General features: G+C 44.6%; 1 long non-coding RNA gene across 1 annotated transcript; it reads left to right on the top strand.

The window, feature by feature from the left end:
- Window positions 1–3,890: 3,890 nt before the first annotated feature.
- LOC110306237 (uncharacterized) lies at window positions 3,891–10,786 on the top strand. The gene is made up of 6 exons (XR_002379236.3): window positions 3,891–4,136; window positions 6,769–6,885; window positions 7,190–7,291; window positions 9,986–10,143; window positions 10,387–10,517; window positions 10,612–10,786. It is a non-coding gene; the product is annotated as an uncharacterized LOC110306237 (long non-coding RNA).
- The last annotated feature ends 645 nt before the right edge of the window (window positions 10,787–11,431 follow it).

Here is an 11,431-nt window from a genome sequence, read left to right as displayed (position 1 = left end):
AGCCCTACTAGGGTGCCAGTGGCTTTGCATAATTTACCATTATTTGACACAAATCTGTTCAGCTGCTTTACTCTCCTGGAGATAATGATAATGGCCTATGGCATTCATGTTCATGTGATGATAGAATAGTGCTAGCTATCAGGTAAGAGCAAGCAATATGAGGGGACCATGAAGGTGCTAATATCATTCTAATTACAAGAATTGCTCCCTTCACCCCTCCCTCAGCACCCCACTCTGCTAGGTTTGTGGAAGAATTAAGACGCAGAGAGGTTCATTAACTATGATTATCAGTTCTTTGGAAATTTGGAGCAATAGTCTGGTTTGGTTTCTTCTGTCCAGAAATCACACAGAGGGATGAGTAACTTGAGGCTGGCTCCTACACTGGGAGTGCTCAGATTCTTGGCTCAAGGTCATAGAGGGGCCTGGAACATTCCAGAGGAAGCAAAGGTAAAACAAATAAATAAACAGAGAGCTATGCCTGTCAGACTGGATGTGAATGGATGAGGGTGGTTGCAAACTCTCCATGACTGGTGGCTTCTCAGGTTAAAGGGCACCAAAGGAAATACACAGGTTCCCTGGGTTACGAGGAAGGCCTGCCTGTGCCTACAGGGTATGCTGTTGTGAGACCTCTAGGCTTTGAGAGATGGACCAAGGTGACTCACACTTCCTGAGAAGTGTCTTATCTCTGCCAGGCAGACATCTGTGCCTTCCTTTGACTAAGAAGTCACCCATGCAGGGCCACTCCCTCTCAGGCAGATCAGCAAATCTTTATTGCTCCCTAGGGTTGGTCCTGAGAACAGCCTCAATGACAACAAAGGAAGGAGAGCTTGCTGACTGCCTCTCGGATTTCTGCTTCCTTTTGCTTTCTTGGTCCCTCATGCCCCATACTCAGCAGCTGCCTACAGACCAGAAGGGATTGGTGAGCTTCTTGCCTTTAGGAGGAATGGGGACATCACTAGACCAACCACATTTTGCTAAAGGGGGATATGTCTTACTTAGGGTTTCATTGCTGTGAAAAGTCACCATGACCAAGGTAACTCTTATAAAGGAAAACATTTCATTGGGGCTGACTTACAGTTTCAGAGGTTCAGTCCATTATCACCATGGTGGGAAGCATGACAACATGCAGGCAGTCATGGTACTGGCGAAGGAGCTGAGAACTCTACATCTTGATTCAAAGGCAGTCAGAAGGAGAATGTCTTTTGCAGGCAGCCCCAGGAGGAGGGTCTCTTCTGCACTGGGTGGAGCTTGAGTATTAGGAGACCTCAACACACCCGCCCCCCAGTAACACACTTCCTCCAACAAGGCAACACCCCCTAAAAGTGCCAATCTGTATGGGCCAAGGGCTTTAATAAAGATGCACCCTTCTGGCTAGAGGGTCATTGGTAGCTTGAGATTACTTAGTTTGGCTTTACGGATGTGTTCCATTGATAGTCTTTGCCTCCCATGCCCAGGGAGACAGAGTAGAGTGTATACAAAGCACAAGCAAGTTGTCCCTGGGCCAAGTTGCTTCTTCTTTACTAAGACAGAGGCTTACCACACAGGCTTCTCGAGAGAGCATGTGGGAAGTCACGAGAGAGAAGTAATCACTCCTACTTTTGCTGCTTAATGGTGGTGGGGACCATAGAGCTTTCTTGCCAGAGACAGCATGGGCATCAGAGTGGATTTGTGAGTGTGTGGAATGCCACACAGAGAAAGGCACTGCTGCTACATAGAAGGGGCTCACAGTCTGGTGCTGGAGGCAGGCATCTTAACAAAGGTTGCTGCAGTGATGGTGGCAGAAGTGTTATCGGTGTAAATAAAGTTCTGTTGAAACTTAAGACATTGATTCAGGTCAGAGAAGGTTTCATAGACAGGTCACCGTCAGACTGGGTTCTGAAGCAAGAGTGTGATTTCTGCAGGCAGGGAAGGGAGACAATTTTAGGAACTTGAATGAGGGAGCACGAGGCATGTTCTGAACTGCCAGGAGTCCTGTTTGATGAGGGCAACATTCTTACGACATGTTCCATGGAACTCTGGTCCTTGGAGATGAGCCATTGTAAAGGGATATTAGGTCAAAGTTTCTAGAGTTCACCTGCTGTGTGGTTCTCTTAGAGTTCTGAGATTCACGGAAGAGTACTGAAGGCCTGTATGGATGCAAAGAAAGCAAGGCAAAACCACTCAGCCATTTAAAGTGAGCTACTCCGTCCTTTGTCAAAAAAATTCTTTCAACTCCTGTAACTAGAACCTGATTGGATTCCTTTAAGCATAGGGCTGGGCACAGAGAAAGGAGAGGGGCATGATTTGGGAAAGGTCTGCTCAGGGGTCTGGAGTCTCCTCCTGGACCTGATGGGAGCAGTAGTGGGTATCCTTTCTGCCTCAGCAAACATTTTTTATTCTAGTACGCAAGTAATACAGATTAATGTTAGAAGCAAGGAGAAATAAAAGATCTAAGAAAAGAAATCTGAGCTTCCCTACAAAGGAGGACACAGAGATATTCTTTAACTATGATGTATGTAGGTCTCCAGTGGGGGCTGTTAGTGCTCGGGGCAACTCCCGATCTCATTTAACTTACCATCTGATTGTGGGTACACACTATGGGCAAGTGAATAAACCTGCAATGGAATGAGTAGAGAGGAGAAGGCACACACACACACACACACACACACACACACACACAGAGAGAGAGAGAGAGAGAGAGAGAGAGAGAGAGAAGTGAGGAGGTGTAGTGTCTGGACTAGGCGACTGGATGGGTTTGAGATGAAAACTTGTGGAAGGCAACATAGTGAAATCTGCAGAGAAAGAGAGAGAAAAAAGAAACAACACATGCAAAGGACCAAGTGTGGGTTGTGCACACAACAGGCACAGCAAGGAAGAGTTGTAGACTGGGCATACTGGGAGCAAGCAAAGGGGAGATGTGGGTTGTGTCTATAGGAGTCACAGTAAGGGGACAACAGTGACTGGAATAGCTGAGGCGGATTGGATGAGTAGAGATTCGAAGCTAGAGAGTTAGGAGGGGCAGCATGGGGCCTTGCAGAGGTAGGCTTTTGTTTATACCTTAGGATGCTGTGATGACACTTACAAATGGCTAAATGGAGATATAATTCATGAGCCACCATGTGCACCATTAAGTGGTCTGAATAGTACTCATAGAGAAGTTATCACTGGGATGGAATTTTAGAAACTTGACCCCCATCCGCAGTCATTGTCTATCTAAGCCTTGCCAGCCCTTGGCAAACATCAATCTCTGCCTTCTGTCCCTGCAGTTCTAGTCATTTCACATAGATGACAGGAACGTTGAATAATACAGTATGGGTTCTCCTGTTACTGCCTTGACTCACGTCAGGTTGACAAGTTCAAGTTTTAAGCACGTTGGAACATATCCACATTTATTTTTAGAGTTCAAATATTCCACTGTATGATGTATCATATCTAGGGTTTTTTTTTTCCATGGTGCCCTCTGAGCAGAGGAAGGATGGGACCTGAGTTTGGTATGAACACTGTGGCCTCTTGGTGGAAAACGGACTGAAGGGGAGTAAGTGTGGAACCAGGGAGGCTGACTGGGAGGTGGCAGAATGTGGTTGAGGGTGATGAGTTTGGAACTAGACAAAGTGACATGGAAGTGGCAAGGAGGGGCATTGTCCCAGGGCTCAGTTCTGGGTTATTTTCCTCTATACACTTACTTCTTAGGTTATAGTAGTCTCCTAGGGTGTGTGTGTGTGTGTGTGTGTGAAAAATGTATGCCTGTATATGTGTTTACGTGTGCACAGGTGCATGCGTGTGCAGACTAGAGGTTGATGTTGGCTATCTTCCATCGTTTTACTTTACGTCTTTGGTTTTATTTTATGTATGGGTGTTTGCTCGTATGTCTGTGCACCGAATACACGCCATGCCTACAGAAGCCAGAAGAGGGTGTTGCATGCCCTGGAACCAGAGTTCAAGAAGGTTGTAAGCTGGAATCAAACCAAGGTCCTTTGGAAGAGCAGATGGCGCTCTTGTCTCCTGAGCCACTTCTCCAGGATCCGCTATCATTTGATCACTCACTCTGTTGAGACTTTGTTCTCTCTGAACGGGAAGCTCACTGACTTGGCAAGACTAGCTGTCCTGCTAGCTCCTGTTGTGCTCCTGTCTCTGCCTCCCCAGTTCTAAGATTATAGGTACGTATCACTTCATCTGCTTTTCTGCTGTGCTTGTAGAAATCCAAACTCATGTCCTCCTGCTTGCATGGAAAGTACTTTATCAACTGAGCCCTCTCCCCAGCCCGGCCGGCCTCCTCAGTTGTTTTAAATACTGTTTGCTAATCATCTTTGCCTTCTCCAAGTCCATATGCTGAAATCCTAATGCCCCATAGGATGAGGGTGAGACCTTTGAGGAGTAATTAGGTCTCAAGGGTGGAACCCTCAAGAATGGAAGTAGCAGCGTTAAGTGAGGGACCTTTCTTGTTTTGCCATCTGAAGGTATAACAAGAAGCTAGTGGTTTGTCAACCAGGAAAGGGTTTTCATGAGAATCATGCTGTCACCCTGATGTCATATTTCCAAAGTCTATAATTTTGAGAATTGAATCTCTGTTATTTAGAAATCACCCAGTCCAGCTTTTCACAGCCTAAGACATTACTGTGGACCATGGTACTTAAACTTCTGCCATTTGTGATGACTTCTAATCTGAGAAAGTTTTATGTAACCTAGGATATATAGATATGTAGAAGCAAACATTTACTGATAATAAATCATAAATAAATTTACTTGAATACAATTGTTTGCCATACATATAATTTTACTGTTTATTCAGGATGAAAAGAAATTTCCATTCTAATGAGATGGATGTTTCCTTTTCCTTTTTTGTCTTTTTCCAGACAGGGTTTCTCTGTGTAGCCTGGCTGTCCTGGAACTCACTCTGTAGACCAGGTTGGCCTTGAACTCAGAGATCTGCCTGTCTCTACCTCCCAAGTAGTGGGATTAAAGGTGTGTGCCGCCGCCGCCACCACCACCACCACCTGGCTGTAATTTATACAGAGAATTTGATCTTGGCTGAATAAGACCGAAGGACATCAAGTATCTTCAACACTTTTCATAGCTTATCCATATTTTAATCTGACAGTTGTCAAAGCTGTGAATGTTGCTTCACATAAATACATAGCACAGAACAGCAGAATTGTGTTTAGGAACATTTCAGAAACTGTTGGGTATTCTCTCCTAATACCAAATCAAAATCTATTTAATGATTTTTTTGTGAAACTCAAGACAGGAGTTTTGAGTGGGAAAAATTTCAGTACCGTGGTCCATAGTAACATCTTAGTCTGTGCTAAGTGAAAAGCTGGACTGGGTGCTTTACAAATAACAGAAATGCACAACACAAAGTTACAGACTTTGGAAATACAACTCCAGACAGCAGTAACTCAAACAGCCTTTATTTTTACAAGCAGCAAATTCATTGGGAGTCAAGCAAATACACAAAACTCTATCCATACTTTGGGTTGTAGGAGTAGAGTTCTGGCCAACAGGGGATGACAAAGGATGGGTGTGGTGGTTGCTATGAAGTGGGAGAAAGTGATCCAGGCTCAGAGATGCCTTTTTGACTCTGTACACCTCCTCTGTAGGTGAACTTGACCCTAGACTCCTAGAGTCCACCTTGTTGTGGAGCCCTGCAGCAGAGCTTCTTTGACCTGGCTCATTTTCCTTGCACATCCCTCCTCTCACAGAGTCCTTGGCTCTTTAAGCTTGATCATTTTCATCTCCCTGCCCCCTGAATTTGCCACTTCTATGACCAGTGAGAGAAAGGATAAGCAAGCATTGATATAGCCATGTGATGCACTAGTCAACAATAAAAAGCAATGGACCAGAAATGCACAGAACAATTTAGAAAAGTCTAAAATCTTTAAAGTTAAGTGGGAGATGACATTGTGAAAAGGCCTCTGTCTTGGTCAGGGTTTCTATTCCTGCACAAAATGTCATGACTAAGATGGAAGTTGGGGAGGAAAGGGTTTATTCAGCTTACACTTCCACATTGCTGTCCATCACCAAAGGAAGTCAGGACTGGAACTCAAACAGGTCAGGAAGCAGGAGCTGATGCAGAGGCCATGGAGGAATGTAAGTTACTGGCTTGCTGTCTTTACCACTGACCACCACACACTCCATTCCTTCTCCTGGGAAGGTTCTCATTTTCTTTTGAACTGATCTTCTACTCAGCCCCCTAAACTTTGAAGGAGTGGTCTTTTTTTTTTTTTTTTTCCGAGAAGTCTTCTTGGACTTTCCTGACAGGGTCAAGTCTCCACCTTAGGGCTTCATGTGATCTGTAATTGTGTGAGGTGGATGGAGGCCAGTTTCCAGGTTGTAGAAACAGTAACTGGGTAGTTTAGTTACTTTTGCAAAGTGGTGACCGAATACCAACAGAAACAACTTCAGGAAATATTTATTTTGGCTCATAGTGTCAGAGGGTTCAGGCTGTACTCTCTTGGCCTCATGGTCTTGGCTAGAAATTATAGCTCAGAAAAGGATATGCGGATTAGTGAAGATAACAATTACCACTGAGGACTCAGAAGGTGGAAATGTGCCTTAAAGCCAGTGTCCCTTCCCTCACATTGGTGTGGGACACTTTCTCGGTGGCTCAGGGCCTCTCAAGGAGCTCATGTTCCAGAATTCTCCCCCAGAGCTTACGAGCTCAGCTGTAAGCACTCATTGCATCTGTGATCTCATTCTGGGAGGGAGCACTTTGGACCTGAATACATTTGGCTGTTGCACGATCCAGATTGCAAAATCGGGTGACTTCATGCTCCTGTCTTTCCTCCTCAGAGTGGACACAATTCTCATCACGCTGGAGAAGCTGGGCAAGAAATTCGTTGGGGAAATGGAAAAACAGCATCGAAAAGACATCCAGCTTTAACTCCATAAAAGAATCACTGACATAAGGTTTTCACGTATTCATTTTGACAGTCAGTTTCTTGTGTGTTTGTTGAGGAATGATGACACATTTTGAAGGTAGCAGGCTCTCCTGCAGTGAAGTCGCAGTTGCCTCTCTGAGGCTCAGAATTCAGCTGCTTCCCTGTTCACTGACGTCCCAATCTATGGAATATTGGGGATCTATAATCTACCCCCACCATCTGTACTTTTCTCATTTCCGTTTATTTATTCATTTCATAAACCTTCAGAACATATAAGGTGTCAGGCCCTGAACTGGCCACCATAACTTCCTGACTTATTTTCCTTCCTCTAGAGTCAAAGTCCCAGGGATGCAGGAGTCTGTACATTTTCCTCACAGATTCATCTAGAACATTGATTTTCACTTAACAATGCAGTGATGTCATGGATGCTATAGGTGAGTGTGTTTGGGTATCTCCCTGATTGGCTGCCTAGCACTCAGCGCCTACTTTCCCCTGCTTGGTAATGGAACCCTGGTTCTCTATGGGGGGGACTCAGTCTCCCTCTCTCTCTCTCTCTCTCTCTCTCTCTCTCTCTATATATATATATATATATATATATATATATATATATATATACACACACACACATATATACATAATATATACATATACAGATATATACATACACGTATATGTATATGTATGTATATATATATATATATGAGGGTGTGTGTGTGTGTTAAGGTTTCTCTAGACTTTGCTGTTTTTCCAGAGAAACAGAACTAATAGAATGGATATATTTATATATAAATAGGTTACATATATATTTATATGAATGGGATTTATTAGAGTGGCTTACAGTCTGTGACTCTACTATTCTAACAATAGCTATCAATCCACAGAAAAACTAGGATTCAGTAGTCATTTGGTCCATGAGACTAGAGATCTCAGCTGGTCTTGACTACATGTCAGAATCTCAAGGCTCTAATGCCAGTGATGCACTGGCCAGTGAGAGAGAAGGAAAGCAGACAAAGAACAAGAACGTTCTCCTTCCATGTCCTTCCCATGGGCTGCCACCAGAAGGTATTAGCTCAGGTTTCAGCTGGGTCTTCCCACCTCAAATGATCCAATCGACAAAAATCCCTCACAAGTATACTTAGTAGCTTGGGTTTTAGTTCATTCCAGATATAGTTAAATTGACAACCAAGAATAGCCACCAGAGAGGAGTAGTAGGAGTAGTAGTAGTAGTTGTGTGTGTGTAAGTATGTGTGTGTGTATGTATGTATGTATGTGTGTATATATGTATGTGTGTATTTATGTGTGTATGTGTACGTATGTGTGTGTATGTATGTGTGTGCATGTGTGTATGCATGTATTTATGTGTGTGTATGTATGTATGTGTGTATGTATGTGTGTGTATGTATGTGTGTATGTATGTGTGTGTATGTGTGTGTGTGTATGTATGTATGTATGTATGTATGTATGTATGTATGTGTGTTATGATGTTCTAAACATGCATCCCAGGACCTCAGTTACATTCAGTGAGTTCTCTAGCCATATAGAAAAATCTTTCTATTGACTTCAGTCTGTGGCATGACAGAGCTAGCTCTACTTCAAGTTCAAATCAGTTGACTTGATCTCCAGTCTAGGGCAGAGCAAACTTGGATCAAAGAGATACAGTAAGGATAAAGGCTGAGGGCACAGTGATACATCCACAAACTGAGAGACACCAGAAGTCCCCCAGAAAATCACCAGAAGCAAAGTGAGGGGCAGAGGAGAGAGCACCCCCTCACAGCCCTCAGAAACTGCCAACACCTCTCCTAGAGAGGCCTTGAAACCAGAGAATTATATAACTGTTGATGCTGTGAGACACCATATCACAGCTGCTTGCCTGTCAGTGGAGCAGAGAGTTAGGAAAGCAGAAGTTAGGAAGATAAAGATGGACTGGACTCTGAGAAGGTTGCCTTTCCTCGGTAAGATCTCAGTTTTCTGGGGCTAGTGTACCATGTGCTACAAGCTGAATATCTTCGACGGAGTCTTACTAGATAGCCCTAGCTGTCCTGGAACTTGCTATGTAGATCAGGCTGACCTTAGACTCATAGAAATCCTCTTGCCTCTGTTCCTCGTGTTCTGGAACTAGAGGTGTGCCACACTACATACTGTCAATCAGGGCATCTTAAACAACAAGAATGCCTTGCTCCCACTGCAAGCAGTTCACTGTTGAAATCTGCAGGTTTGGTGGCTTCTGAGGGCTCCAAGGGAGGCTCCGTTCCCTGCCCTCCTCTTGCTTCAGGTTTCTGTAGATGTATCACTCTGTGCTCTCCCTTTGTGCCGGCTGCATCTCTTTTCAAGTCCCCCCTGACCTCTTTTGGGACTGTCCTAAGGATCTCATTTTTAGGTCTATTTTCTATTAAAAACGGTTTGCAAATAAGGCCACACACACAGGCACTCCACCCTGTGACGTTCTCTGTGGCCGAGAGCCTTCTGCCTTTAGTTCTCTAAAGCAAAGCCTGTGTTTTAGAGAAAGCCAAAGAAAGGGTGGGAAGTTCCACTATGTTCTACACGATCTTTCCATAAGACAGGAAGCTGGAGACCAGAAACAGAACAGAGTGGATGTGGAGGGAAGATAGCATGGCACTTGTCTCTGTGTACACACACAGCTCCAGCGGTCCCTGTGCACCTTCCCTGACTGATGGTCCAGGCACCTATTGGGTGTCTGCGCTCTTTTTAGTTGGTTTCTTTGTGAAGCCATCAAAGACCAGTTATTTTAGGGTAGTGATTCTCAACCCGTGGGTTGCAATCCCTTTGCGTGTCCCATATCAGATATCCTGCATATCAGATATTAACGTTATGACTCATAACAGTAGCAAAATTACAGTTATGAAGTAGCAACAAAATAATGTTATGGTTGGGAGTTGACCACAACAAGAGGAGGAACTGTATTAAAGGGTCGCCGTGTTACGAAGGTTGAGAACTACTGTCCTAGGGGATCAGGGGGCAGCACAGGCTTGCAGATTAAGGGACTTGTTTTCCCTCTAGTTCAGTAGGGAGAAGCCAGCCCTATTTTGCAGAGCTCCGGTCCCACATGGTTTAAGGGAGAAAGTGGTGTGGAGAAAGCGTTGATTGTCCTGTTGCTCTCTGGGTTCCAGGTCCCAGCTCCCAGCCTGGCCTCAGAAAATTCTCCATCAAGAAAACTGCAGTTTGTGCCGTTTCACATTAAAACAAATCCCAGACTCAGCTCTGTAGCTGGCGAGGGTATGGGTGGCATCCTTGCCACACTAAGCCTCATCTGAGCCTGTGGGGAGGAGTGAGTATTTGCTAGAGTATGTATAGTTTGAATCTGCCACACCTTCTGAGGGTTCATAGTTTGACTAGCTGGTTCCTTGCACATAGTATTAATTTAATGGTCCGGGAGGGGGTGGGGGGGGACTTTAGCAGGTGAGGTCTGGATGGTGGAAGGTGCTCACGTAGTTTGGGTCTTTGAAGATTTTTACTTGTTCTTCGTTTTGGTTTTCTTTCTCTCGTTCATGCCTGTTACCATGGGAACAAGCTGACCACCCCATCCTCCTGCTGCCCTGGCCCGAGTTGCCTACCGACAGACCTTCATTGACATAATGGATTGAAACTCGGCTGACACGGGAGCCAGGGTAACCTTTTCCTCTGCTAAGCAGCTCCTCCCAGGTGTGTTGTCAGAGCCAAGAGTTTGTGAGCAAGGGCATTGTCCACTCTGGTGTCCCTGTCCCCACGTGCTCTCCTCTGGATTTCATTTCAACAGACACTTGTCCGAAAGGCCACAAACCCCAGGAACTGTGGTTTTCAGTTTTTGGCTTTGGTTGCCATGGCTCCGATGCTCCAGACAGTTCTGGTTATTTCCAGTGTTTCAGTACCTGAATCAGCATGGACCAAGTGAGCCCCCTGATTCCTTCAGCTGCAGCAGGCTTCACTCATTAAATGGAGAACATACAAAGAAACGTAATGGATGTCTTTATCTGGGGCGGTTTTTAGGCTTTCTAGAAAGAGTTTTAGGCGTCAGGCTGGGTGGGGTCTGATTCCTCAGAAGGGAGTTGGGCTTTCAAGAGGATAGAAATGACCTCGGTCCTGTCCCAGAGATGATGGCCCTCAGCTGCTTCCCACCCAGGGTGGAGTGAGGTCTTGCAGAGCTTTGTCTGGGTTATGGGAAGGTGAAGGGTGGTTTTAGAACTGACTGGGATTTGGAGTTCAGTTCTGCAGCCCTCTGATAGAGTCACCATCTATCAAGATAGTCTTTGTAAGGCATTTAGCACAGGGCACACAACATGTCTTAAAATAAATGTTAGCTTTTAATATAATTTTATCTGGAAATAAAATAGCTTATGATCCAAGAGGGCAAATAGAGAGTCACACTGGAGTCATGATACTTAATATTTTAAATAATTAGAGATCTCAAAATAGCATTAAAAGGATGTTATATTTGCAATTTAAAAAAAGGCTAAAAGAATGGGGTCACAGATGCCCAGCTCATCACACAATCAAAGTAGCTTGCCTGTCGCTCTGTGCCCCATCACCTCCTGCTTCCTATAGCATTGACCATGGTCTATATTGACTCTTTTTGGCAC

Source organism: Mus caroli, unplaced genomic scaffold (assembly GCF_978045245.1).
Source record: "Mus caroli unplaced genomic scaffold, Mus_caroli_1 scaffold_13, whole genome shotgun sequence".
In the NCBI taxonomy this organism is placed as follows: domain Eukaryota; kingdom Metazoa; phylum Chordata; class Mammalia; order Rodentia; family Muridae; genus Mus; species Mus caroli.
The sequence above is the reverse complement of the archived record's forward strand: the minus strand, read 5'-3'. Positions and strand labels throughout refer to the sequence as shown.